This window comes from Salvelinus fontinalis, chromosome 1, assembly GCF_029448725.1.
Source record: "Salvelinus fontinalis isolate EN_2023a chromosome 1, ASM2944872v1, whole genome shotgun sequence".
In the NCBI taxonomy this organism is placed as follows: Eukaryota; Metazoa; Chordata; class Actinopteri; order Salmoniformes; family Salmonidae; genus Salvelinus; species Salvelinus fontinalis.
This window is the reverse complement of record NC_074665.1, coordinates 21,643,018-21,670,606: the sequence shown is the minus strand read 5'-3', so window position 1 is coordinate 21,670,606 and position 27,589 is coordinate 21,643,018. Positions and strand designations below refer to the sequence as shown.

The 27,589-nt window shown below is 43.7% G+C and overlaps 1 long non-coding RNA gene across 1 annotated transcript; it reads right to left on the bottom strand.

The window, feature by feature from the left end:
* Window positions 1-9,317: 9,317 nt before the first annotated feature.
* LOC129837648 (uncharacterized) lies at window positions 9,318-27,589 on the bottom strand. The gene is made up of 4 exons (XR_008756739.1): window positions 27,504-27,589; window positions 13,121-13,172; window positions 10,872-11,678; window positions 9,318-10,749 (listed from the first exon to the last, which is right to left on the bottom strand). It is a non-coding gene; the product is annotated as an uncharacterized LOC129837648 (long non-coding RNA).

Here is a 27,589-nt window from a genome sequence, read left to right as displayed (position 1 = left end):
GCGCCATCTTGTAAAGGCACATATTCTTATCGAAAACTATTCATAAACTTGACAAAAAAAATACAGGTTGGACAGCAATTGAAAGACAAATTAGTTCTTAATGCAATCGCTGAATTACATTTTTTAAATTAACCTTACTGCGCAATACAGGCTGCGATAACGCAAGGCTACACTGCAGGAAATGGCGTCTTATGCATTTGACATTTTTCAACAGAACAATGAATTATCAGCATAAATAGTTCTTACTTTTCGATGAACTCCCATCAGAATCTTGGGAAATGTGTCCTTTGTCCAAAAGAATTGTTGCTAGGTTGGAGAACGTTGTCTTCAACGTTGCAATTAGCAGTAAACAATAGCCATGTGGGCCAACTTCCTACAACGTCACGAAAATAAATACCCGAAAATCGCAATATCCTGACATAAACTGATATAATAAACAGAGCCGGATATATCTAGGAGCTGAAACGGGAGCTTCTAAAATGACATGCCAAGACCCTCCCTGCGTCAGAGCGAAGAGTGGAAAGATGGGACACTTCGGTTCCAAGCAATTTATAACCTTTGGGAACTACGTAGAAACTCAATTTCAACTCTCCCTATTCGCTGACACCCAGTGGAAGGCGTATGCAGTGCATCTCAACCAATAGAGGACAGGCAAATTAATACACAGGTCTCAGAACAGCCAGCAAAATTCTGCATTCTGACATACACATAGTAAAATTGCTCTAAGTCCAGTTCTGTTTCACCCACAGATATAATTCAAACGGTTTTAGAAACTAGAGAGTGTTTTCTATCCAATAGTAATAACAATATGCATATTGTACGAGCAAGAATTGAGTACGAGGCCTTTTTGAAATGGGCACCTTTTATCTGGCTACTCAATACTGCCGCTTGAGCCCAAAGAGGTTAAGAACTAGTGTATCTATCTTTTCCTATACAACATGTTAAATTCCGGAGTTCCAAATTAAGCAGCAGCAGCTGAAAAGATGAGCTCCTACAAATTTTGAAATTTAAATGTTTTTTACATCAGTACATCAAAAATCAAAAGAAAACTGCAAACTGAATAGGAGACCTAACAAGCAGCAAACAAAGAAGAAAGGCTTTTGAAAAAGTAACAATTTTTTCATAAAATTATACCGTTTTCTTAGCTAGCTAAGTTGTTTACCTGTTGCTAGGCAGTTGCTAGGGACATTCCTGGAAGAAGCTAGCTAGCTAACAAGGAGTGTCTAGTTGGCAGAAGAGAAGAAGGGACAAAGAAGGGACAAAGTGGGACAAAATAAGGACAGAAGAAAAGGGAAAGGGGGGAAAGGGGACATTAAGGTGAAGCAGTCCTCTAAAGACACAAAAGACAATAATACAAGAAACAACACTTCTATTGCCTCTCCCTCTACGATACGCACTTCCGGGTTGGAGCGAGTAGTTGCATTCCGCTTTGCTCCACAGGTAGTATTACATTTAATTTCATTACAGTACAACAGTTTGATTTGTTTGATCTTAGCTGGCTACATAGCCGTCTTTGTATCCAAGATAATTGTGTAGTCTAGAGTAATTGTCGAGGTTACCTAGCCAGTTAGAGGTTACCTAGCCAGCTACACTTTCAAACAAAGTCAACAACGCAGCCACTGCTAGCTAGACTATTTCACCAGCCAGCAGTACTATATCATTTTAGTCAATAAGATTTTTTGCAACGTAAGCTTAACTTTCTGAACATTCGAGACGTGTAGTCCACTTGTCATTCCAATCTCCTTTGCATTATCGTAGCCTCTTCTGTAGCCTGTCAACTATGTGTCTGTCTATCCCTGTTCTCTCCTCTCTGCACAGACCATACAAACGCTTCACACCGCGTGGCCGCTGCTACTCTAACCTGGTGGTCCCAGCGTGCACGACCCACGTGGAGTTCCAGGTCTCAGGCAGCCTCTGGAACTGCCGATCTGCGGCCAACAAGGCAGAGTTCATCTCAGCCTATGCTTCCCTCCAGTCCCTCGACTTCTTGGCACTGACGGAAACATGGATTACCACTGATAACACTGCTACTCCTACTGCTCTCTCCTCGTCTGCCCACGTGTTCTCGCACACCCCGAGAGCTTCTGGTCAGCGGGGTGGTGGCACTGGGATCCTCATCTCTCCCAAGTGGACATTCTCTCTTTCTCCCCTGACCCATCTGTCTATCGCCTCCTTTGAATTCCATGCTGTCACAGTTACCAGCCCTTTCAAGCTTAACATCCTTATCATTTATCGCCCTCCAGGTTCCCTTGGTGAGTTCATCAATGAGCTTGACGCCCTGATAAGTTCCTTTCCTGAGGATGGCTCACCTCTCACAGTTCTGGGTGACTTTAACCTCCCCACGTCTACCTTTGACTCATTCCTCTCTGCCTCCTTCTTTCCACTCCTCTCCTCTTTTGACCTCACCCTCTCACCTTCCCCCCTACTCACAAGGCAGGCAATACGCTTGACCTCATCTTTACTAGATGCTGTTCTTCCACTAATCTCATTGCAACTCCCCTCCAAGTCTCCGACCACTACCTTGTATCCTTTTCCCTCTCGCTCTCATCCAACACTTCCCACACTGCCCCTACTCGGATGGTATCGCGCCGTCCCAACCTTCGCTCTCTCTCCCCCGCTACTCTCTCCTCTTCCATCCTATCATCTCTTCCCTCTGCTCAAACCTTCTCCAACCTATCTCCTGATTCTGCCTCCTCAACCCTCCTCTCCTCCCTTTCTGCATCCTTTGACTCTCTATGTCCCCTATCCTCCAGGCTGGCTCGGTCCTCCCCTCCTGCTCCGTGGCTCGACGACTCATTGCGAGCTCACAGAACAGGGCTCCGGGCAGCCGAGCGGAAATGGAGGAAAACTCGCCTCCCTGCGGACCTGGCATCCTTTCACTCCCTCCTCTCTACATTCTCCTCTTCTGTCTCTGCTGCTAAAGCCAATTTCTACCACTCTAAATTCCAAGAATCTGCCTCTAACCCTAGGAAGTTCTTTGCCACCTTCTCCTCCCTCCTGAATCCTCCTCCCCCTCCTCCCCCCTCTCTGCTGATGACTTCGTCAACCATTTTGAAAAGAAGGTCGACGACATCCGATCCTCGTTTGCTAAGTCAAACGACACCGCTGGTTCTGCTCACACTGCCCTACCCTGTGCTTTGACCTCTTTCTCCCCTCTCTCTCCAGATGAAATCTCGCGTCTTGTGACGGCCGGCCGCCCAACAACCTGCCCGCTTGACCCTATCCCCTCCTCTCTTCTCCAGACCATTTCCGGAGACCTTCTCCCTTATCTCACCTCGCTCATCAACTCATCCTTGACCGCTGGCTACGTCCCTTCCGTCTTCAAGAGAGCGAGAGTTGCACCCCTTCTGAAAAAACCTACACTCGATCCCTCCGATGTCAACAACTACAGACCAGTATCCCTTCTTTCTTTTCTCTCCAACTCTTGAACGTGCCGTCCTTGGACAGCTCTCCTGCTATCTCTCTCAGAATGACCTTCTTGATCCAAATCAGTCAGGTTTCAAGACTAGTCATTCAACTGAGACTGCTCTTCTCTGTGTCAAGGAGGCGCTCCGCACTGCTAAAGCTAACTCTCTCTCCTCTGCTCTCATCCTTCTAGACCTATCGGCTGCCTTTGATACTGTGAACCATCAGATCCTCCTCTCCACCCTCTCCGAGCTGGGCATCTCCGGCGCGGCCCACGCTTGGATTGTGTCCTACCTGACAGGTCGCTCCTACCAGGTGGCGTGGCGAGAATCTGTCTCCGCACCACGTGCTCTCACCACTGGTGTCCCCCAGGGCTCTGTTCTAGGCCCTCTCCTATTCTCGCTATACACCAAGTCACTTGGCTCTGTCATATCCTCACATGGTCTCTCCTATCATTGCTATGCAGACGACACACAATTAATCTTCTCCTTTCCCCCCTCTGATAACCAGGTGGTGAATCGCAGCTCTGCATGTCTGGCAGACATATCAGTGTGGATGACGGATCACCACCTCAAGCTGAACCTCGGCAAGACGGAGCTGCTCCTCCTCCCGGGGAAGGACTGCCCGTTCCATGATCTCGCCATCACGGTTGACAACTCCATTGTGTCCTCCTCCCAGAGTGCTAAGAACCTTGGCGTGATCCTGGACAACACCTTGTCGTTCTCAACTAACATCAAGGCGGTGACCCGTTCCTGTAGGTTCATGCTCTACAACATTCGCAGAGTACGACCCTGCCTCACGCAGGAAGCGGCGCAGGTCCTAATCCAGGCACTTGTCATCTCCCGTCTGGATTACTGCAACTCGCTGTTGGCTGGGCTCCCTGCCTGTGCCATTAAACCCCTACAACTCATCCAGAACGCCGCAGCCCGTCTGGTGTTCAACTTTCCCAAGTTCTCTCACGTCACCCCGCTCCTCCGCTCTCTCCACTGGCTTCCAGTTGAAGCTCGCATCCGCTACAAGACCATGGTGCTTGCCTACGGAGCTGTGAGGGGAACGGCACCTCCGTACCTTCAGGCTCTGATCAGGCCCTACACCCAAACAAGGGCACTGCGTTCATCCACCTCTGGCCTGCTCGCCTCCCTACCTCTGAGGAAGTACAGTTCCCGCTCAGCCCAGTCAAAACTGTTCGCTGCTCTGGCACCCCAATGGTGGAACAAACTCCCTCACGACGCCAGGTCAGCGGAGTCAATCACCACCTTCCGGAGACACCTGAAACCCCACCTCTTTAAGGAATACCTAGGATAGGATAAAGTAATTCTTCTAACCCCCCCCCCCCCCCCTTAAAAGAGTTAGATGCACTATTGTAAAGTGGTTGTTCCACTGGATATCATAAGGTGAATGCACCAATTTGTAAGTCGCTCTGGATAAGAGCGTCTGCTAAATGACTTAAATGTAAATGTAAACATGTATTTTCTAGTAACGTTTATGAATAGTTATTTGGTCAGAATAGTTGGAGTGTCATAAAAATATCCGCACATTCTGGGAAAAAGATGCTACGTTAGCACAATGTATAACCACTGATTTCAGCTCTAAATATGCACATTTTCGAACAAAACATAAGTGTATGTATAACCTGATGTTATAGGACTGTCATCTGATGAAGGTTTATGAAGCTTAGTGAAAATTAATATCTTTTGCTGGTTTATTCCCTATCGCTAACGTGCCTATTGCTATCGCTAACGGGCCTTGATGAATGAATGCGGTAGTGTGGTAGGCTATTGTAGTAAGCTAATATAATGCTATATTGTGTTTTCGCTGTAAAACACTTTAAAAAATCGGAAATATTGGCTGGATTCACAAGATGTTTGTTTTTAATTTGCTGTACACCATCGATTTTTCAGAAATGTTTTATGATGAGTATTTAGGTATTTGACGTTGGTGACTGTAATTACTCTGGCTGCTTCGGTCCTATTTGTGACGGTAGCTGTGATGGTAGCTGCAATGTAAAACTGATTTATACCTCAAATATGCACATTTTTCGAACAAAACATAGATTTATTGTATAACATGTTATAAGACTGTCATCTGATGAAGTTGTTTCTTGGTTAGTTTGGTTGGTTCTTGGTTAGTTAGGTTGGCTTTGTGCATGCTACCTGTGCTGTGAAAAATGTCTGTCCTTTTTTGTATTTGGTGGTGAGCTAACATAAATATATGTGGTGTTTTCGCTGTAAAACATTTAAAAAATCGGACATGTTGACTGGATAAGATGTGTATCTTTCATTTGCTGTATTGGACTTGTTAATGTGTGAAAGTTAAATATTTCTAAAAAATATCTTTTGAATTTCGCGCTCTGCCTTTTCAGTGGAATGTGGGAGGAGTTCCGCTAGCGGAACGCCAGAGCCAGACAGGTTAACTGACTTGCCTAGTTAAATGAAGGTTAAATAAAACCTATTTCAGTCGCTGTAGTAGCTGACATGTATAGCGTTGAGTCATCCACATACATAGACACTCTGGCTTTCTTCAAAGCCAGTGGCAATTCATTAGTAAAGATTGAAAGAAGTAATGGGCCAGACACACATTCTAGTAGGCTTAAATTGCAAATAGGAGTGGCGATATCGTCCGCTATTATCCTCAGTAATTTTCCATCCAAGTTGTAAGACCCCGGTGGCTTGTCATGGTTGATAGACAACAATAATTTTTTCACATCTTCCACACTAACTTTACGGAATTTAAAATTACAATGGTTGTCTTTCAAAATTTGGTCAGATATACTTGGATGTCATCATTTGTTGCTGGCATGTCATGCCTAAGTTTGCTAATCTTGACAATGAAAAAAATATTAAAGTAGTTGGCAATATCACTTGTTTTTGTAATGAATGAGACATCTGATTCAATGAATGATGGAGCTGAGTTTGCCTTTTTTACCAGAAATTAATTTAAGGTGATCCAAAGCTTTTTACTATCTGTCACGTACTGACCATAGTTCTTATGTGTGTTACTTGTTTTAGTGTTGGTCAGGACGTGAGCTGGGTGGGAATTCTATGTTGTGTGTCTAGTTTGTCTGTTTCTGTGTTCGGCCTAATATGGTTCTCAATCAGAGGCAGCTGTCAATCGTTGTCCCTGATTGAGAACCATATATAGGTGGCTTGTTTTGTGTTGGGGATTTGTGGGTGGTTGTTTTCTGTGTCAGTACCATACGGGACTGTTACGGTTAGTTCTTTTGTTATTTTGTAATTGTATATTGTTTTCATGCATATTAAATCATGGAAACTTACCACACTGCACATTGGTCCTCCGATCCTTCTCGCCTCTCCTCGTCCGAGGAGGAGGAAGAGCTAGACTACCGTTACACTATCATTCTTTATTTCATTTAACTTTGTTCCATAGTATAGTTTATTTTACATTTTTATTCAGTTTAGTCACATGATTTCTCATTTTGCCAATCAGTTGTGCAGCCAGCGTTTCCCTTTTTCAATTCCTCATCAATCCACAGGGATTTAATAGTTTTTACAGTAATTTTCTTAATTGGTACATGCTTATTAGCAATTGAAAAAGCAATTTCATAAATGTGTCAAGTGCAGTGTCTGTTTGCTCCTCATTACACACCACGAACCAACATATATTAACATCAATAACATAGGAATCACTACAAAACTTATTGAATGACCTCTTATACACTGTATTAGGCCCAGCCTTTGGAACTTTGGTTTTCCTAGATATGGCTAAAATATTGTGATCACTACATCCGATTGATCTGGATACTGCTTTCAAGCAAATTTCTGCAGCATTAGTAAAGATGTGATCAATACATGTTGATGTCAGCAATAGGGGAGTGATTGCTTCCTACAAGAGCACAAGTGAGTCAGGTAAATTAGCTTTTTTTTGTCTTAAAGGCGTAGCGTTGTATTTTAAGACAGACTTGAATAAGCTAAGTAGCCAATAGGCAGAGGGTAGCATATTTTGTCTGATTCTCTGTAATAATGTTATGGGAATAATAATAAATTTTATTTTGTACAGTTTTTTTTTTGCATCAAACAACAGTTTCAGTCACCTCCTTGTCTGAAAGACAAGTGGATAAAGAGGTTAATATCAAGCCCTGCATGTTTTATTCAAAAAGTCTCATGGAATGTAGGCCTACATTGAACACCACACATTGGCTGCTACTGTAGGATGAATTATAGAACAGCTATTTCCATGTTAAAATGTTATGGGATGCATTTTCTCCATTGTTTTTGATGGTAGGCCTCTCTCTCTCTTGACCTAGCAAGGGCTGTGGATCTAGTAGGTGCCCTTACGGACACATTACAGGACTACAGAAAGTGAGGGTTACTTTGGAGAACTATGGAAAGAGGTTGAAGAGATTGCAGAGCACTGCAAAATATGTGTAGAAACTGTGTAAAAGACAGCCTAAAACAAGCTTAAGATTTCACGACTCATTGATGATGAACACTGTAGGACAGAAAAAGTGACCAAAGTGATGGTGAGAGCTTCCAAAGAGCTATCTTTTATCAGGTGCTTGACAGTCTCACGGCTGAGCTGCAGAGACGTTTTTCAAAGAAGAATTGCGAGATAATGCAATGGGTCCAGTCTCTCAACCCAAAGACTACAACATTCTTGAATGAGGAGCTTTGCTTAGACCTTTGAGTCAGATTTAGAGGACCTCAAACATGAGGTTCATCAAACCGAGCGGCTTCTTGATAGGAGAGAGAAAAGTGGAAAGGACAGACCGTCTACTCTCCTTGACTTTGTTGTGTTTCTAGAACCTTATAAAGAGGTGTTCCATGAGCTATTTCGACTTTGTAAGATTTCTGTTGTTACACCAGTCAGCAGTGCTTCTTGCGAGAGAAGCTTCTCAACTTTAAAACTGATTAAAACCCACCGTAGGACAACATTGGTTGATTACAGGTTAAGTCACCTCGGAATTCTCAGTGTTGAGTCAAGGAGGGCACGCTCACTCAACATGGATTAGTTTGTGAAACATTTTGCTAGTTCTCACCAGAACCACATAATTATACAGTTTTAAATATACCTTGTATAATTTGGCACTTAGGCGGTCCCTGTGGTCATGATTAAAACCTGCACGGTGTACTAGCTAGTACACTGACATTCTAAAACGATAAATCAAAATGCTATCATGTCACACAGATTTAATTGATTAGGCCAATTCCAAAACGTTTCTTTACTATTAGTTAACATAATATATATGAGCATAAATATGATACTGTAAGTTTGTAATATTGATGGGCACCAAAATATTTTATATTTTTTACATTTTTAAAGTTTAATTTATGTAACACACAAATGCTATCTTTTTTTTTATTTATTTTTTTTTTTTTTTATCCCATTTTCTCCCCAATTTTTCGTGGTGTCCAATCGCTAGTAATTACTACCTTGTCTCATCGCTACAACTCCCGTACGGGCTCGGGAGAGACGAAGGTCGAAAGCCATGCATCCTCCGAAGCACAACCCAACCAGCCGTACTGCTTCTTAACACAGCGCGCCTCCAACCCGGAAGCCAGCCGCACCAATGTGTCGGAGGAAACACCGTGTACCTGGCCCCCTTGGCTGGCGCGCACTGCGCCCGGCCCGCCACAGGAGTCGCTGGAGCGCGATGAGACAAGGATATACCTACCGGCCAAACCCTCCCTACCCCGGACGACGCTATGCCAATTGTGCGTCGCCCCACGGACCTCCCGGTCGCGGCCGGCTGCGACAGAGCCTGGGCACGAACCCAGAGACTCTGGTGGCGCAGTTAGCACTGCGATGCAGTGCCCTAGACCACTGCGCCACCCGGGAGGCCCACAAATGCTATCTTATCTCCTTGGTGCTTGAGCTTTATTTTCTGAAAATATTTTGGATGTTCAACACTTATAGATCCAGATGATATATTCATGAAAACAGAATGACCCAAGTCTCTCCAGTATGTGAGTACAGTGTGTGTGTGTGTGTGTGAATGTGAGAGAGAGAGAAACTGAGCTGCAGTTCCGAGGCAGACACACTGACTATTCATAGTATGTTAAAGAATTCTAGTGAAGCAACCCTTTTGGACCACACTATCTGCCACATTGAAGAACTCCGGGTTCAGTGAATTATCACCTCTACCTCTAATCAGCAATCATAGGACTCATTCATGCTCATTAGATGCCAGGTTAGGGTTACACACACATTTTATGTCATGGTCTATGGACCCCTGAAGTAGGGGCCACCCCATGTAGAAAATTCTAGTTCCGTCACTGTTTATAGGACAGATGTGCTACAATGTTGTTTAGGCTTTATGGAAGCACGTCACGGCATTAAGGAACTCAACATGAAACGACGACATGGAGTGACTATGATCAGAACATGGGACAAGTCACATTTTTGGGGGGCACTGAGCAAATTTCAGCTCTGCTGAGTGCAAACTTGAACGTTGTGCAACTTCCAGTGTGCTTTTCCTGTGAACACTGAGGCTGTACCCGCTTTAAGTTACAGTTTTAACAGTGGCCAAGTAGAGTACTGTGGCTATTTGATCATAATGTAGGTCTACCAGAGTGAACTACCAGATTTATCATGCTTCATCTAAGCTTTCAGCTGACTGAAAGTGTAAAAAGCTTTTGTGGATGTCCCCGTTGTAATAGTACCTCACAACAAAGGACATTTGTTCTTTTTTCTTTAAATCTTTGGTTTCATCTGCAATTCCACTAAAAACTTCACTTTCTTTTACTTCTCTTATTAGTTCACTTTGTACCATCTCAGCTCAGCCCTCAAGAACTTCCTTCTGGATTTGGTGGCTTGTGTAGCATTGCCACATGCATTCATCTTTTTCTCTTTGAGAGGGTCATGCTTTGCTATTTCTTCTAAGATTGTCAAAAAATGACCCTTGTTTGTGAGAGTCATCAGACTCTCGATGACCTGTCTGTGCTATATTTTGAGAGGCAGTTAATAGGAGCACATCTGCAATTGTTTTAATGTAAGTACAATTTTCCTCCACTTTCTTTTTGAAGTCCTCATTTATGACATCTAACATTGATGAGTTGCTGTCAATAGCCATTTTATGCTGATTCCAAGCACACATAGCATTGATATGATGCTCTGCCTTGGAATGGAGCTTAAACCCAGAATCTTTAAACAGTGCCAGTTACAAAAACCTGACTGATGTGAAGGCAGATTCAGGTGTATTGGGCAGAGAAAAATGCCTACAGACAAAACAATAAGTCGAATCTTGACTTACAGAATATTCAAGCCATGAATTGTCCTTATACCAGGAGCTGTTGAAAGCCCTTTTCCTAGTAGTACCATGCTGAGCTCTGGGAAAGGTTTTCAAACATGGCTGTACAGGACCCTCTTCTCTGGACCTTGAAATGTCTGAAACACACATTAAATAATGTGTCATATCTCTATGGAAATGTATAATTAAGGGATCCACAAGATTAGATACTAACAGCTGCTAACTAAAATGTGTAGTTTAAAGTATAGGCCTGGCCTACCATTGGGTCCTTTTGGAACTGTATATCTGGTGCTTGATGCAGTTGGGAGGGGCTCGATGACATCTCCTGGCAGCTCTGGCTCACTGTCTTGCTCAACGCCAGAGGTCTGAGCAAGACATCAGTACCATTAGTGTATATGTCACGATCGTCTATGGGTGAGAGAGAGGACCAAGGCGCAGCGTGTGGAAAATACATCTTCTTTTATTTAGAAGAGAGAAAACACGAAACGAACACTATACATAAACTGAAACAACAAACGACCGTGAAGCTACAAACGTTAGTGCACACACAAGCTACAAACGTTGAACATAGACAACTACCCACAAAAGCCTACTGCCTATGGCTGCCTTAAATATGGCTCCCAATCAGAGACAATGAATGACACCTGTCTCTGATTGAGAACCAATCTAGGCAGCCATAGACATAACTAGACAACTACACTCTACTCTGCCCCATACACATACAACACCCCTAGACACTACAAAACACATACATTCCCCATGTCACACCCTGACCTAACTAAACAACATAAAGAAAACAAAGAATACTAAGGCCAGGGCGTGACAGTATAATCACAATAAAAATGCCACAGCCATCAAAACAAGAACACACATGAATCAACAACCAACATTTTAAAGTGAAGCTTAATCTGACAAAATCATCAAGATGCTCTGACCTGGTGGTGGTAGACTGGGTCCTTGTGAAGTCTGACCACACTGACTCGGACTAGCCTCAGGTAGGGAGCTGCTCTGGGGTCCAGTGGTGATGCAAGGGCTGGGGTCTGTTTGCACCTGTCTGTTTGTGCTTCTTTAAATAAAAGTCTGTTATCTCTCCTTTTCTTTTCATGTTTAATTGACCTTATGCAAAAATAAGACTGTATATGGTTACATCTAAGCATCCAATTACCCACATTTTAGTCCAATCTCAATTACAAATCCCCAATATCATAACTGTACCTTAAAATCAACTACCAGCCTAAGTTACTAGTTAGATCATGGCTAGCCCTACTCTGCAGTAAGAAACTTAGCTAGCTATAATTTCTTACAACTTTACGATAGCAAACAGGCTATCTGCAAATTGTGGTAATTTTTTGAGTAACGTTAACAGATTGATAATAACAATTGTTTGTTTTGAGTTCAAGTACGAAAATCTAACTGAGTTAATGGATTTCAAATTGCGGAATGTTAACTTGCTGAACACTGGCATCTGTAGCCTACTAGTTACCCTGCATTAGGTAAACATTTGTGTACTGTAACTTATGACACTGCACTGTTTATGCATGTATTACTAGCACAGATGTAAACATAATGTTATGTTAAATTGGGAACCGATCTCTCTTATCTGATTAACTCTGTTAATGGAGCCAAAGGTCTAACGTTAATCTACACAGCGACTCAACTTTCGTAAAAGTTGTTCAAGAAACGTAAACCCGATGCTAAACCTTAAAACCTACTTCAAATATGATGCTTTCGCAAATCGCGAAAAGAGCTCGTGGAGCTGTGGAAATATTCTCTCTTCTTCTTCTGTATGTTCTTCTTACTTATATGTATCTCGCAACCAACGTTAATATTCTCTCTTCCTCATCCTCAATTTCAAAAATGCGCAGCCGAACGTCAAAATAAATGTTTCTTTCAATAAGAGGTGAAATGAGACGTCAATCAGCATCAAACTGCCAGTAGCGAATGAAATTTTCCGGTGGCACCCGGGGTGGCCAATCAGATGTCAGGGGTGTCCTGGACACCCCTCTGGCTCCGCCCCTGCCTATAAGCCTAGCATCTTTCCGAACACATGCAGAGTACAAGCTACCGCATGTCTTTTCGTGTTCACAACGTTTTCTTACGATTACACCTGTTGTGTTTCCCTCTTGGTGCACATGTTATATACTGTGACTGATCTCCAGTTCAAAGAGCAAGATACAAAAATAAAAAGAATAACAATGAATAAATACAAAATTCGAATGAAAAGGTCCTCGCACCACACATCACCACACATGGATGCCTATAGGTAAACGGATGTAATGATGGAAGGTGCTGATAGAAGTGTGCCCTCAGAAATATCACTCATCAAACAGGATATGCTATAGGATATTGTGTACTTTCTCAGGTGAAAAGAATCAACACGTAAGGGGCAGCTACCTCAGAAAACCTTGAAGATGTTGATGAGTGAACACCATGTGCTCAGTCAGTAATGCTGGAAAGGTGAGTTGAGGTAAACGGAGGGAGAAGAGGAGGAAGGCTTCCGACACTTACCGTCCTAATGAGATCCCCTGTGGTTAGTCATTGAGCTCTGGCCAGATGATCCCTGAAGATGATTAAGAAGAGCATATCGTAAATGGCTAACTGACTTTAGTATCAGCATGGGGTCAGATGGGGGATGGTGAGACAATCAGTAATGTTACAGGGCTTTGGCTAGACATATGGGATCACGACTCTGTTGCTTTCTTAACGTAATCATCCAGAGAAAATCAGTTCATTCTTTTATCATCATCCTCTGTGCCTATCCATATCTCATCCTGTCTACACCTATTGTCAAAGCATTTAGTGTCAAAGGCTGTCGACTTTGTGGTCCTGTGTGGCTCTGTCAGTAGAGCATGGCACTTGCAACGCCAATGGTTGTGGGTTTGATTTCCGCTGGGGCCACCCATTTGTAAAAATATATGCACGAATGACTAAGTTGCTTTGGATGAAAGTGCTTGGTACATGGCTTGCTGTATATGATTATATACTGTATTACTTAGCCTCTGTGACTTACCTACAGTGCAGTCGGAAAGTATTCAGACCCCTTGACTTTTTCAAAATGTTGTTACGTTACAGTCTTATTCTAAAATGGATTACATTACATTTTTTCCCTCATCAATCTACACACAATACCCCATAATGACAAAGTGGTTTCTAAACCTTTTAGCAAATTTATAAAAAATAAAAAACAGAATTACCTTATTTACATAAGTATTCAGACCTTTTGCTATGAGACTCGAAATTGAGCTCAGGTGCATCCTGTTTCCATTTATTATCCTTAAAATGTTTCTACAACTTGATTGGAGTCCACACCTGTGGTAAATTCCATTGATTGGACATGATTTGTAAAGGCACCTGTCTATATAAGGTCCCACAGTTGATTAAAACCTGCTCCAGAGTGCTCAGGACCTCAGACTGGGGTGAAGGTTCATCTTCCAACAGGACAATGACCATAAGCACACAGCCAAGACAACGCAGGAGGGGCTTCGGGAGAAGTCTCTGAATGTCCTTGTGTGGCCGGGACTTGAACCTGATCGAACATCTCTGGAGAGACCTGAAAATATCTGTGCAGCAATGCTCCCCATCTAACCTGAAAGAGCTTGAGAGGATCTGCAGAGAAGAATGGGAGAATCTCCCCAAATACTGGTGTGTCACGCTTGTAGCGCCATACCCATGAAGACTTGAGGCTGTAATCGCTACCAAAGGTGCTTCAACAAAGTAAAGGGTCTGAATATTAATGTAAAATAAATATTTAATTCATTATTTATTTTTTTAGAGAGATTTGCAAACATTTATAAAAATCTGTTGTTGCTTTGTCTTATGGGGTATTGAGTATAGATTGATGATTTAAATTATGATTTAAAAAAAATACATTTTAGAATAAGGCTGTAACGTAACAACATTTGGAAAAAGTGAAGGGGTCTGAATACTTTCTGAATGCACTGTATGTGGTTATTACTGACGGTGTCTCCCAATAATAGCTAATATTTAACATGATACAAATTGTAAAATAAAACAGAAAAGCCCGGGCATATAATCAAAACATTCTAAAGTGCATACATCAACTCGGCAGGTTCAGCCCTCCAGAAGCCTATATGTGGGTCTCCACATTTAATCCACGAAAATAATGAGGGCACACAATTAAAATTCGGAATAACGGCACAGCTATTTATATCTTATTTCACTGTGGAAAAGGGGCTGCAATACATATCATGTTGATAGGATTTTCAGTTTATTTCCATATGGCTGGTTTCATATTCGTCTCCAGGGATCACGAGGAAAAATAATCTAAAACGATTGATATGTGTATTTACAATCCCCTTCTCCAATCAGATTACTTATTTACCTAGCTCTTATCAATAGATCTTCTCAATTTATAAATTACAGTGCATGGAGATTGCTGTTATTTATAAGTATATGCTTTTTCCACTTGGAACCGACAGGTTCGCTCGACTTTATTCATGATTTCCTCGCGCTTAAAGGTGGTGGAATTAAGTCAATGTCAGAATACGGCACATTACATTTACATTTTACATTTTTGTCATTTAGCAGACGTTCTTATCCAGAGTGACTTACAGTAGAGTGCATACATTTTATTACATTTTTTACATACTGAGACAAGGATATCCCTACCGGCCAAACCCTCCCTAACCCGGACAACGCTATGCCAATTGTGCGTCGCCCCACGGACCTCCCGGTTGCGGCCGGCTGCGACAGAGCCTGGGCGCGAACCCAGAGACTCTGGTGGCGCAGCCCTAGACCACTGCGCCACCCGGGAGGCCACATCTCTAGACACACCTCCGAAACACATTCATTTATTCGAGCTCCATCTCAAACGAATAGCGGGTTTAATGAATTTTCATGCTATTCACCCGCTATTTGTTTGAGATGGAGCTCGAATAAATGAATGTGTGGCGGAGGTGTGTCTAGAGATGTGCCTTATGCTATTTTCATGCTCAAGTTCAAGGTCAGAATAGGCAGAGAGAAAATAGCATAAAAAAGGAAATAGGTTACATTTACGCACGCTTAACTCTGAATCCGGACCATGGAGATGAGCAGCGAGAGAGGAGTTCATAGGAACCAATCAAAGGTTTCAGATAAGGTTTCATCCAGCATGTTTACCCATTGTTTTCTGAGAGATGGATTTATCTGCTTGTACTGGGCCAATATGAATAAAATAAAGATTATTTTACCAGAGTGATAAATATACTGTTGCTATGCTGCTGAATATCATATTCTTTGGAGCTTGCAAGAAAGGGATTTTAATGTACTTGTGCACGTGACATTAAAACTTGAAGCTTCTTGTCTCCACATGTTTTGATCCCAGTCCCTCCATGTCGTTGTGTCATGTTGAGTCCCTCAATGCCATGACGTGCTTCTTTGTCCTGATCATACCATGAATGGTTAACTGAGACTTCAGTATCAGGGGGTCAGATGGGGGATGGTGAGACAATCAGTGATATATTGCCTGGCTACACCACACACACGGAAGTTAAGTTTCTTCTTTGTAATGAGTCTGGTTTGGAGTACCTCCCTAACCCTTCAACGAATGTGAACAAATTCAACATTGGCTTTGGTTGGTTAAAGACGATCCTATCGCTGATTACTTTATTTTGTACAATGCCCCTCGTGCCCCACGTCACCACAAACTACTTGATTGATGGCAGTCTCAGACTAAAGTACTTGGTTTCCAAGATGGCGTAGCAGTCAGACGTCTTTGTCTTTGTCTTGTCTCGTCCCATGTATATATATGTTTTATATATTTTTCTTCGCATTCTTTTTAATATTTTTCCTAAACCTCAACTTAAAAATACTCTCCTGCAACCTGCCTCACCCAATGTGATGTGGATCGTTTTTTTTTCTAAAGTATTTATATTACCTCCGAACTGGAATACCTCAACTGAAGCTAACTAGCTACCACCTATCAGTCAGCTAACCACTGCTAGCGGTCATCAGCTAACCTTTAGCTCGGAAAGCTCTCGCCAGTTCGTACAACGCGTTTCAAACCAGAGCATACTGGATCTATTTTTCTCTCCATATCCCCGGATTCCTACAACAAACTCTGAAACTTTTCATCTGATTCATCGCAGCCAGCTAATCGCAACCCGGGTTGACTACTCCTGGCTAACGTTTCCATCCCGGAGCAAGCACCAACTAGCCTGGAGCTAGCCAATGCTAGACCCATCTCCCGGCTAGGGCTCCTGGGCTACTCCTAAAGCCCACTCCTCGGCTACAATATCCGGACCCCTTCTACTGCCAGTACGGGGCACGGAACCCCGCCGATCCTTCACGACTGGAATACCGACACAATCTGCCCGAGGATCCCAACAGGCCCCTCAGGCGCGACGTCCCCTGAAGGCCCATTCTGCTAACCGCGGCCTGCTAGCTATCTATAGCATATTGGACTGTTCCTAAAGCCGAGGAGTGGGCTTTAGGAGTAGCTGATCCATCGGCCAGTTTCTTGGACCACTATACCCATTTTGCCAATTGGACTTGGACCACTCTGGTACTTGGAACCCTACTAATTCCACGACTGGTCTATCGACGTCACCGCATGAGGAGGCAAAAACAGACTTTCCCCCATTGCGACATCCCTCTAAGGCCCTTATGCTAGCTTGCTATCCCCGGCCTGCTAACTGCTAGCTTGCTAGCCCTGGCCTGCTAACTGTCTGAATCGCCGTGTCTAGCCAGCCCAACCACTCACTGGATCCATAAGATCACTTGGCTACGCATGCCTCTCCCTAATATCAATATGCCTTGTCCATTACTGTCCTGGATAGTGATTACTGTCTTATTTCACTGTAGCGCCTCTAGCCCTGCTCAATATGCCTAAGCCAACCATGTTGTTCCACCTCCCACATATGCGATGACATCTCCTGGTTTAAACATCTCTAGAGACTATATCTCTTTCATCATTTCTCAATGCTTAGGTTTACCTCCAAAGTACTCTCTTCCTACCATACATTTGTCTGTACATTATGCCTTGAATCTAAGCTATCGTGCCCAGAAACCTGCTCCCTTTACTCTCTGTTCCGAACGTGCTAGACGGCCAGTTCTTATAGCGTTTAGCCATACCCTTATCCTACTTCTCCTCTGGTGATGTAGAGGTTAATCCAGGACCTGCAGTGCCTACCTCCACTCCTACTCCCCAGGTGCTCAAATTTTTTTTACTTCTGTAACCGTAAAAGCCTTGGTTTCATGCATGTTAACATTAGAAGCCTCCTCCCTAAGTTTGCTTTATTCACTGCTTTAGCACATTCTGCCAACCCGGATGTCTTAGCCGTGTCTGAATCAATTCGAGCTTCTACTCCTAAAAATTCACCTTTCCAGAAACAAGTCTCTCACCGTTACCACTTGCTATAGACCACCCTCTGCCCCCAGCTGTGCCCTGGACACCATATGTGAATTGATTGACCCCCATCTATCTTCTGAGCTCGTGCTGCTAGGTGACCTAAACTGGGACATGCTTAACACCCCGACCATCCTACAATCTAAGCTTGGTGCCCTCAATCTCACACAAATGATCAATGAACCTACCAGGTACAACCCCAATCCGTAAACACGGGCACCCTCATAGATATCATTCTAACTAACTCGCCCTCCAAATACACCTCTGCTGTTTTCAACCAAGATCTCAGCGATCACTGCCTCATTACCTGCATCCGTAAAAACGACCAGCCCTCATCACTGTCAAACGCTCCCTAAAACACTTCAGCGAACAGGCCTTTCTAATCGACCTGGCCGGGGTATCCTGGAATGACATTGACCTCATCCCGTCAGTAGAGGATGCCTGGTTATTCTTTAAAAGTGCATTCCTCACATCTTAAATAAGTATGCCCCATTCAATAAAAAAAAAAACTAGGAATAGATATAGCCCTTGGTTCACTCCAGACCTGTCTGCCTTTGACCAGCACAAAAACTTCCTGTGGCGTTCTGCATTAGCATCGAATAGCCCCCATGATATGCAACTTTTCAGGGAAGTTAGGAACCAATATACACAGGCAGTTAGGAAAGCTAAGGCTAGCTTTTTCAAACAGAAATTTGCATCCTGTAGTACAAACTCAAAAACGTTCTGGGACACTGTAAAGTCCATGGAGAAAAAGAGCACCTCCTCCCAGCTGCCCACTGCACTGAGGCTAGGAAACACTGTCAGTACCAATAAATCCACAATAATTGAGAATTTCAACAAGCATTTTTCTACGGCTGGCCATGCTTTCCACCTGGCTACCCCTACTCCGGTCAACAGCCCTGCGCTCCCCACAGCAACTCGCCCAAACCTCCCCCACTTCTCCTTCACCCAAATCCAGATAGCTGATGTTCTGAAAGAGCTGCAAAATCTGGACCCCTACAAATCAGCCGGGTTAGACAATCTGGACCCTCTCTTTCTAAAAGTATCTGCCGAAATTGTTGCAACCCCCATTACTAGCCTGTTCAACCTCTCGTATCGTCTGAGATTCCCAAAGATTGGAAAGCTGCGGCAGTCATCCCCCTCTTCAAAGGGGGAGACACTCTAGACCCAAACTGCTACAGACCTATATCTATTCTACCCTGCCTTTCTAAGGTCTTTGAAAGCCAAGTGAACAAACAGATTACCGACCATTTCGAATCTCACCGTATCTTCTCCGCTATGCAATCTGGTTTCAGAGCTGGTCATGGGTGCACCTCAGCCACGCTCAAGGTCCTAAACGATATCATAACCGCCATCGATAAGAGACATTACTGTGCAGCCGTATTCATCAACCTGGCTAAGGCTTTTGACTCTGTCAATCACAACATTCTTATTGGCAGACTCAACAGCTTTGGTTTCTCAAAATGATTGCCTCGCTTGGTTCACCACTACTTCTCCGATAGAGTTCAGTATGTCAAATCGGAGTGCCTGTTGTCCAGACCTCTGGCAGTCTCTATGGGGGTGCCACAGGGTTCAATTCTCGGGCCGACTCTCATCTCTGTAGACATCAGTGATGTCGCTCTCGCTGCTGGTGATTCTTTGATCCACCTCTACCCAGACGACACCATTCTGTATACCTCTGGCCCTTCGTTGGACACTGTGTTAACTAACCTCCAGATGAGCTTCAGTGCCATACAACTCTCCTTCCGTGGCCTCCAACTGCTCTTAAAAACAAGTAAAACTAAATGCATGCTCTTCAACCGATCGCTGCCCACACCTGCTCGCCCGTCCAGCATCACTACTCTGGACGGTTCTGACTTAGAATATGTGGACAACTACAAATACCTAGGTGTCTGGTTAGACTGTAAACTCTCCTTCCAAACTCACATTAAACATCTCCAATCCAAAATTAAATCTAGAATCGGCGTTGCCACGTTCCTGACCTATTTCTGTTAGTTTGTTGTATGTGTTAGTTGGTCAGGACGTGAGTTTGGGTGGGCATTCTATGTTGTCTGTTTCTATGTTGGTTTAGGGTTGCCTGGTATGGCTCTTAATTAGAGGCAGGTGTTTGGCGTTCCTCTAATTGAGAGTCATATTTAGGTAGGTTGTTTCACAGTGTTCGTTGTGGGTGGTTGTCTCCTGTGTCAGTGTTTGTCGCACCATACGGGACTGTTCGGTTTGTTTGTTCATCGTCATTTATGTATAGGCTATTTTCCCGGTTCGTGCGTTCTCGTGTTTTATTGTAAGTTCGTATGTCCAGGTTTGTCTACTCCGTTTTGTTATTTTGTTAGTTAGTCAAGTGTATTTCGTTTTTGTTTTTTCCGTCTTTTCTTTAAACAAAATCATGTCTTCACAATCCGCTGCATTTTGGTTCAATCCCTGCTCCTCCTCTTCGGATGAAGAGGAGGAGGACAACCGTTACAGGCGTCCTATTTCGCAACAAAGCATCCTTCACTCATGCTGCCAGACATACCCTCGTAAAACTGACCATCCTACCGGTCATTTACAAAATAGCCTCCAACACTCTACTCAACAAATTGGATGCAGTCTATCACAGTGCCATCCGTTTTGTCACCAAAGCCCCATATGTTGTAACTTTAATGTGTTACAGAGTTAATGTTTAAGTTAATTCATTGAGCTGTATCTAAAGATATTTCTTTACAGTTATTTAGATATGTAATTGTATTGGTTAGTATTGAATTACGCTTTGACTGCAAGTTCCAGAATGCCTTGCGACAGGAAGTAGAGAGTGAACGCGCTAGTTAAGTGCAATTAACAGTTGATTATTTGGCTCCTTTGCGCTAGCATCTTATTTGCATTGCTCTGTAGAATCTAAAGTTGTTAAATGTAACGTGATCAAGAATTATTACTAAAAGAAGCTTTCATATCAAACCTGACATCCCGAGTCATTACTTTGAAGATAGTTGGTCTATATTTTGGTGCCGAAACCCGGGAAATGAGCTGCGAAGAAGAAGTGGCTGAAATGGCTGAGGAGGAACGTCGGCATGAAACCGAAAGAATGAGACGAAAGCGGGGTACCATTCGAGGTGCCACAACACGGATTTTGAATCAGATTGACGTGGAAATATCCCAGTCAAATCCGGATACCGATCACTTGAGTACATTGTTGGAATTGCTGTCAGCTAAGGAGGACAGTTTGTTTGAACTTGATCGTGGAATTGAACAGTTAACGCCATTGGACGGATTGGAGGCAGAGATTGCATGCACGGAGGATTACAAAGAGCGCGTGATCATGCTGAAGAGCCGTGCACGAGTGATAAAGAAAAAACAGGATCTCAATCCACTACCAGCACGGGTGAGTGACGCTAACTCCAACAGATCACAGAGACAATCAGTAAGGCTACCAAAGTTGATTATTGAGAAATTCTATGGAGATGTCAGTATGTGGCAGGAGTTTTGGAGTCAGTATGAGACTGCTATTCACAACAATGATTCACTGTGTAATAAAGAGAAGTTTACCTATCTGAAAACATATCTCACTGGACCAGCTGCAAAGGCAGTAGCAGGACTGATGTTAACAGACAGTAACTATGATGATGCAATCGCTCTACTCAAGAGCAGATTTGGAAGGAAAGATCTTGTGATTAGTGCTCATATGTCAAAGCTGCTGAATCTCACCCCTGTGAAGAAATCCTCTGATCTAAATGCATTGAGGCAGCTATATGATGAATGTGAAATTCAGATTAGGAGCCTGGAATCACTGGGTGTAGTGTCAGAAACCTATGGAAGCCTACTATGCCCAATCTTACTGCAGATGATTCCAGAGGACATAACTCTTGACTATAGTCGTCAGAGGGGAGTAGATGATGAATGGAAAGTGTCTGAGGTTGTCAGTTTCCTACAGAAGGAGGTTCAGAGCAGGGAGACAGCGCTACAAGTGACAAGATCATGCAACCAACAGAAAGAGAGCAAACCATGGAACAAGTCATGTTTCTCCAATGAAATGAAAACAAAAAGACCCAACATGCCCTCTGCTGCAGCACTGCATACAGCCAGCCAGAAGGAACAAAACGGTCTATTCTGTGACAGTGCAGACCACAAATCAAAAAACTGCCCTGACCACAATATTGCTACACGCAAAGAGAAATTAAAGAAAATGGGAAGATGCTTTGTATGTTTAGGACAGAGACACATAGCAAAATTCTGTAAAGTCAAAGATGTGTCATGTGCAACATGTGGAAGCAGACATCACATTGCTGTGTGTACCGGTAAGAGGAGTGAGGTGCAACCCCCTACTGTTTCTGTAGATGCTGTTGTTTCCTCAGTTATTCCCCATTCAGTGAAGATGAAACCAGATGGACAGAACACTGTGTTGCTACAAACCTCAAAGGCATGGGTAGAAGGCCCATCGGGCAGGAAGATAGCTCGTTGCTTACTAGATGGAGGCAATCAGAGACGCTTCATACATGAAAACCTTGTGAAGGGCTTGAAGCTACCAGTAATCAGACAAGAGGCACTCACTCTTCACACGTTTGGCTCCTCTGCTCCAGCAACGTCACAACGCAACACAGTGAAAGTCATCTTGGAGAATGTCTGGGACAAACAGCAGAGAATAGAGATAGAGGCAATTGAAACCCCACAAGTGTGCACAGCTGTGATGAAGGTTCCCGGTGAACAGCTTCGACATGAGCTCAATAGAAAGGGACTGCAGCTCGCAGACTTTCCAGGAGATGACAATGATCCTGAACTCTCTGTCCTGATAGGAGCAGACTACTACTGGCAGATAGTATCAGGCAGAGTGGAGCGACTGACGGAGACGCTGGTTGCTTTAGAGAGCACCTTTGGATGGTCGGTGCAGGGACCCGTGTCCATGTCAAGTGTCGCCGAGGCAACTTGCATGTTCATCCCACTTGATGAAGACACACTAGTCTCCAAACAACTGCATGCATTCTGGGCGCTTGAGTCTCTGGGTATTATAAGCGAGAAAACACAGAACCCAGAGGAAACCGAGGCTCTACAGAGGTTCGAGGAAACAACCACCTTCAAAGATGGTCGATACCACGTGGAGTTGCCAAGGAAACGAGAAATGCCAGAACTCAAAGACAACTATAGAATCGCCAAGAAACGGTTTGAAGGTCTGAAGAAAAGACTGAAGAAGGATGTGACGTTGTACAGCAGATACAATGAAGTGGTAGAGGACTACTTACAACAGGATATGGCAGAGGACGTGCCCAAGGACAACGCATCAAGTGCAGACAACGTAAAATACTAGTTACCTCACCATGCAGTACTCCGAGAAGATAAGGTGACAACAAAACTGAGAGTGGTGTTTGATGCCTCGTCCCATGAAGATGGCTGTCCATCCCTCAATGACTGTCTACTCACAGGACCGAACTTGAATCCGGATCTGCTCAACGTTCTGATAAAGTTCAGACTACATGAGATCGCATTCATGGCAGACATCAAGAAAGCTTTCCTGCAGATATCCCTAGCAGAGAGAGACAGAGACGGCGTGAGATTTCTATGGCTCACAGGCCCACCAAGGGGAGAAAATGAAGAGGAGCTGCGTGTGCTGAGGATGAAAAGAGTGGTATTTGGTGCTTCCCCAAGTCCATTTTTTGCTGGCAGCTACAATCAGGAAGCACCTGAAACAATATGAAACAGAACAACCAGAAGTTGTAGAGATACTGAGAGAGTCACTCTATGTAGATGATTTCATTGCAAGTTCACGCAATGTTGAAGAGGCTTACCTTGTGACAACAACTGCAAAGCGAATGCTGTCGATTGCAGGCATGGACCTCTGCAAGTGGATGACCAACTCTCCTGAATTAAAAACAAAATGGGAGGAGAGTACGACAACTGAGCACCCGTTGACGCTAGAAACACAAGGATTAGTGCTGAAGGTTTTAGGTTTAGTATGGAGACCGGAAACAGATGACTTTGTGTTTGATCTCAGGCCGCTACTGAGCATTCTAAAGCAAAAGGAAAACACAAAGAGAAGTGTTCTACAGTCGTCTGCACGTATCTTCGACCCTCTTGGTTTCTTAACTCACTTCACCATCAGGATCAAGTGCATGTTCCAGGAAATGTGGGAGAGGGGACTCAGCTGGGACGAAGAATTACCACCTGATCTGACACGAGAATGGCAACAGTGGTGTTCAGAACTACCCCAGTTACACCAGCTCACCATACACAGAATAGCCACACTCTGAAACTACACGTGTTCTGTGATGCAAGTGAAAGGGCTTACAGTGCAGTAGCTTACTTGCAAGGTGAATCACAAGGCAGGGAAACAACAAGTCTAGTCGCATCCAATCCAGGGTAGCCCCACTCAAGAAAATGACGCTGCCACGCCTGGAGCTCATGGGAGCTGTGATTGGAGCGAGACTCGCAAACAACTTGATGACCACACTGAAATTGGAAGAAAAACAGATCCAAATGTGGACAGACTCGATGATCGTGCTGCATTGGATTTGCAGCTCAGCTCAGAAATGGAAACAGTTTGTTGCGAACAGAGTGACGGAGATCCAGTCCTTGACCAATCCAGAGTCATGGTCACATATTGAAGGGAAAACTAATCCAGCTGGCCTCCCTACAAGAGGACAAACTGTTTGAAACTTGACACAGAGCGAGCTATGGTGGAATGTACCCAGAATTCTGATATCACCCAATCAGTCCGAAGAGACTGATGATAACAAGGTTCCAGAAGAGGTGAATATAGAACTCAAGTCCAGCTGCCAGGTTACTGTACAACTCACAGCAAACAGCACAGCAATCACTGAACCTGTGTTGGAGCTTGAAAGGTACAGCAAACTGAAAAGTGTTCAGAGTCACCGCCTGGATAAAGAGATTCATAGCCAATGCTCGTACAACCATAAAGATACAAGGTGAACTGAATGCTGACGAACTGTTCGATGCAGAAAAGTACTGGATTAAGGTAACACAACAACAGAGTTTTGTACAGGGGATCAAACTACTGAAGGCAGGAAAAAGCCTAAACAATGACTGTAAAATCAGAGAACTGAAACCGTTCCTGGACGAACACGAACTACTCAGTGTAGGAGGAAGACTGCAACAGTCCAGCTTCACATTCAGAGAGCAGCACCCATGGGTTCTGCCCAACAAGTACAGCTACTCAGACAATGCAAAAACGTTCAAGAGAGCTGATCAGGACTTGAAAGAGCTGTGCACAGTCCTGACAGAGGTTGAAGATATTCTAAATTCTAGGACTCTGACCTTCGTGCACAATGAAGTGGATGAACCACAACCCCTGACCCCAGCACACTTCCTGGTGGGTAAACAACTAACCTCTTTGCCTCCAAAGCCATTTCCAGCTGACACTCAGCACCCAATGCTAAACAAGGAGGACATGACACGCAGATGGAAGTACAGGCAGAGACTTGTGACCAGCTTCTGGAACAGTTGGCGAAGAGACTACTTGCTGGATCTAAAGTCAGCACACCGCTGTGATACACCACAGCCCACCCCACTGAAAGCGGGTGACGTTGTACTCATTGGAGAAGATAACACACCCAGACAAACCTGGAAACTAGGAAAGATTGAGGAACTGTTTCCAGGCCGAGATGGCCTAGTTAGATCATGTTCAGTTCGTACTGCTTCAGAGACTTTGTTGAGGAGACCTATTCAGTTGATATACTGCCTAGAGATCTAGATGAACACAGTTGTTCATCGGGGGGGGAGGATGTTGTAACTTTAATGTGTTACAGAGTTAATGTTTAAGTTAATTCATTGAGCTGTATCTAAAGATATTTCTTTACAGTTATTTACGTATGTAATTGTATTGGTTAGTATTGAATTACCCTTTTGACTGCAAGTTCCAGAATGCCTTGCGACAGGAAGTAGAGAGTGAACGAGCTAGTTAAGTGCAATTAACAGGTGATTATTTGGCTCCTTTGCGCTAGTGTCACAGTATAAACTTTACGTCGTCCCCTCGCCCCGACACGGGCGCCAACCAGGGAACCTCTGCACACATCAACAACGGTCGCCCACGAAGCACAGTCGTTACCCATCGCTCCACAAAAGCCGCGGCCCTTGCAAAGCAAGGGGCAACACTACTTAAGTCTCAGAGCAAGTGACGTAACTGATTGAAATGCTACTAGCGCGCACCCGCTAACTAGCTAGCCATTTCACATCCGTTACACTAGCATCTTATTTGCATTGCTCTGTAGAATCTAAAGTTGTTAAATGTAACGTGATCAAGAATTATTACTAAAAGAAGCTTTCATATCAAACCCGACGTCCCGAGTCATTACTTTGAAGATAGTTATTCTATACCATATACTACCCACCACTGCGACCTGTACGCTCTCGTTGGCTGGCCCTCGCTTCATACTCGTCGCCAAACCCACTGGCTCCAGGTCATCTACAAGTCTCTGCTAGGTAAAGCCCCGCCTTATCTCAGCTCACTGGTCACCATAGCAGCACACACCCGTAGCATGCGCTCCAGCAGGTATATCTCACTGGTCACCCCCAAAGCCAATTCTTCCTTAGGCCCCCTCTCCTTCCAGTTCCCTGCTGCCAATGACTGGAACGAACTGCAAAAATCTCTGAAGCTGGAGACTCTTACCTCCCTCACTAGCTTTAAGCACCAGCTGTCAGAGCAGCTCACAGATCACTGCACCTGTACATAGCTCATCTGTTAATAGCCCATCCAATCTACCTCATCCCCATACTGTATTTATTTATTTATTTAGCTCCTTTGCACCCCAGTATCTCAACTTGCACATTCATCTTCTGCACATCCTACCATTCCAGTGTTTAATTGCTATATTGTAATTACTTTGCCACCATGGCCTATTTATTGCCTTACCTCTCTTATCCTACCTCATTTGCACATGCTGTATATAGATTTTTCTACTGTATTATTGATTGTATGTTTGTTTATTCCAGGTGTAACTCTGTGTTGTTGTATGTGTCCTACTGCTTTGTTTTATCTTGGCCAGTTCGCAATTGCAAATGAGAACTAGCCTACCTGGTTAAATAAAGGTGAAATAAAATAAAATATGTAGCCAACGACAGATCAGTGGAAGAATTTAGTGTTTCGTCAGGCTAAGATATATGGGATCATGCCTCTGTTTATTTCTTAATGTAATCATCCACTGAAAATAAATGTAAGAATGTATCCATGATCGATTGATTTTTATTTGCCAGTGAAAAAAATACATATATATAGTACATACATTTTAAAAACGTGACCAGGATAGCACAATAAAATAAGAGACTAATTTCCATTGTGGTCTCATTCATCCTGTGTGCCCATTCATTTCTAATCATGGTTCACTGTCTACTTTAAATGCAGGTAGTGTCAAAGCCTGTTGATTTAGCCTGCAAGCACTAACGGCAGTAGGCTAGATGGCAGTAGTGAGATCCAGATAATGTTTTTGAGTAATATCAATGCATGTTATACAGCAACCTGTTAGACTGTGTCTGCCTACAGACCATTTCAGTAGGCTACGCGTTATACAATGCGTTACATACTACATTGTTGGTCATCGCAACAGTGATTCTGGTAAATAAATGGCCTACCTGGTTGTGTCTCGCGGTTCTGTCTGTCGTTGCTCAATGTTGATGACCTTTGAACCGCGTTACCCAGAAAACACCGCGCTGTCGGC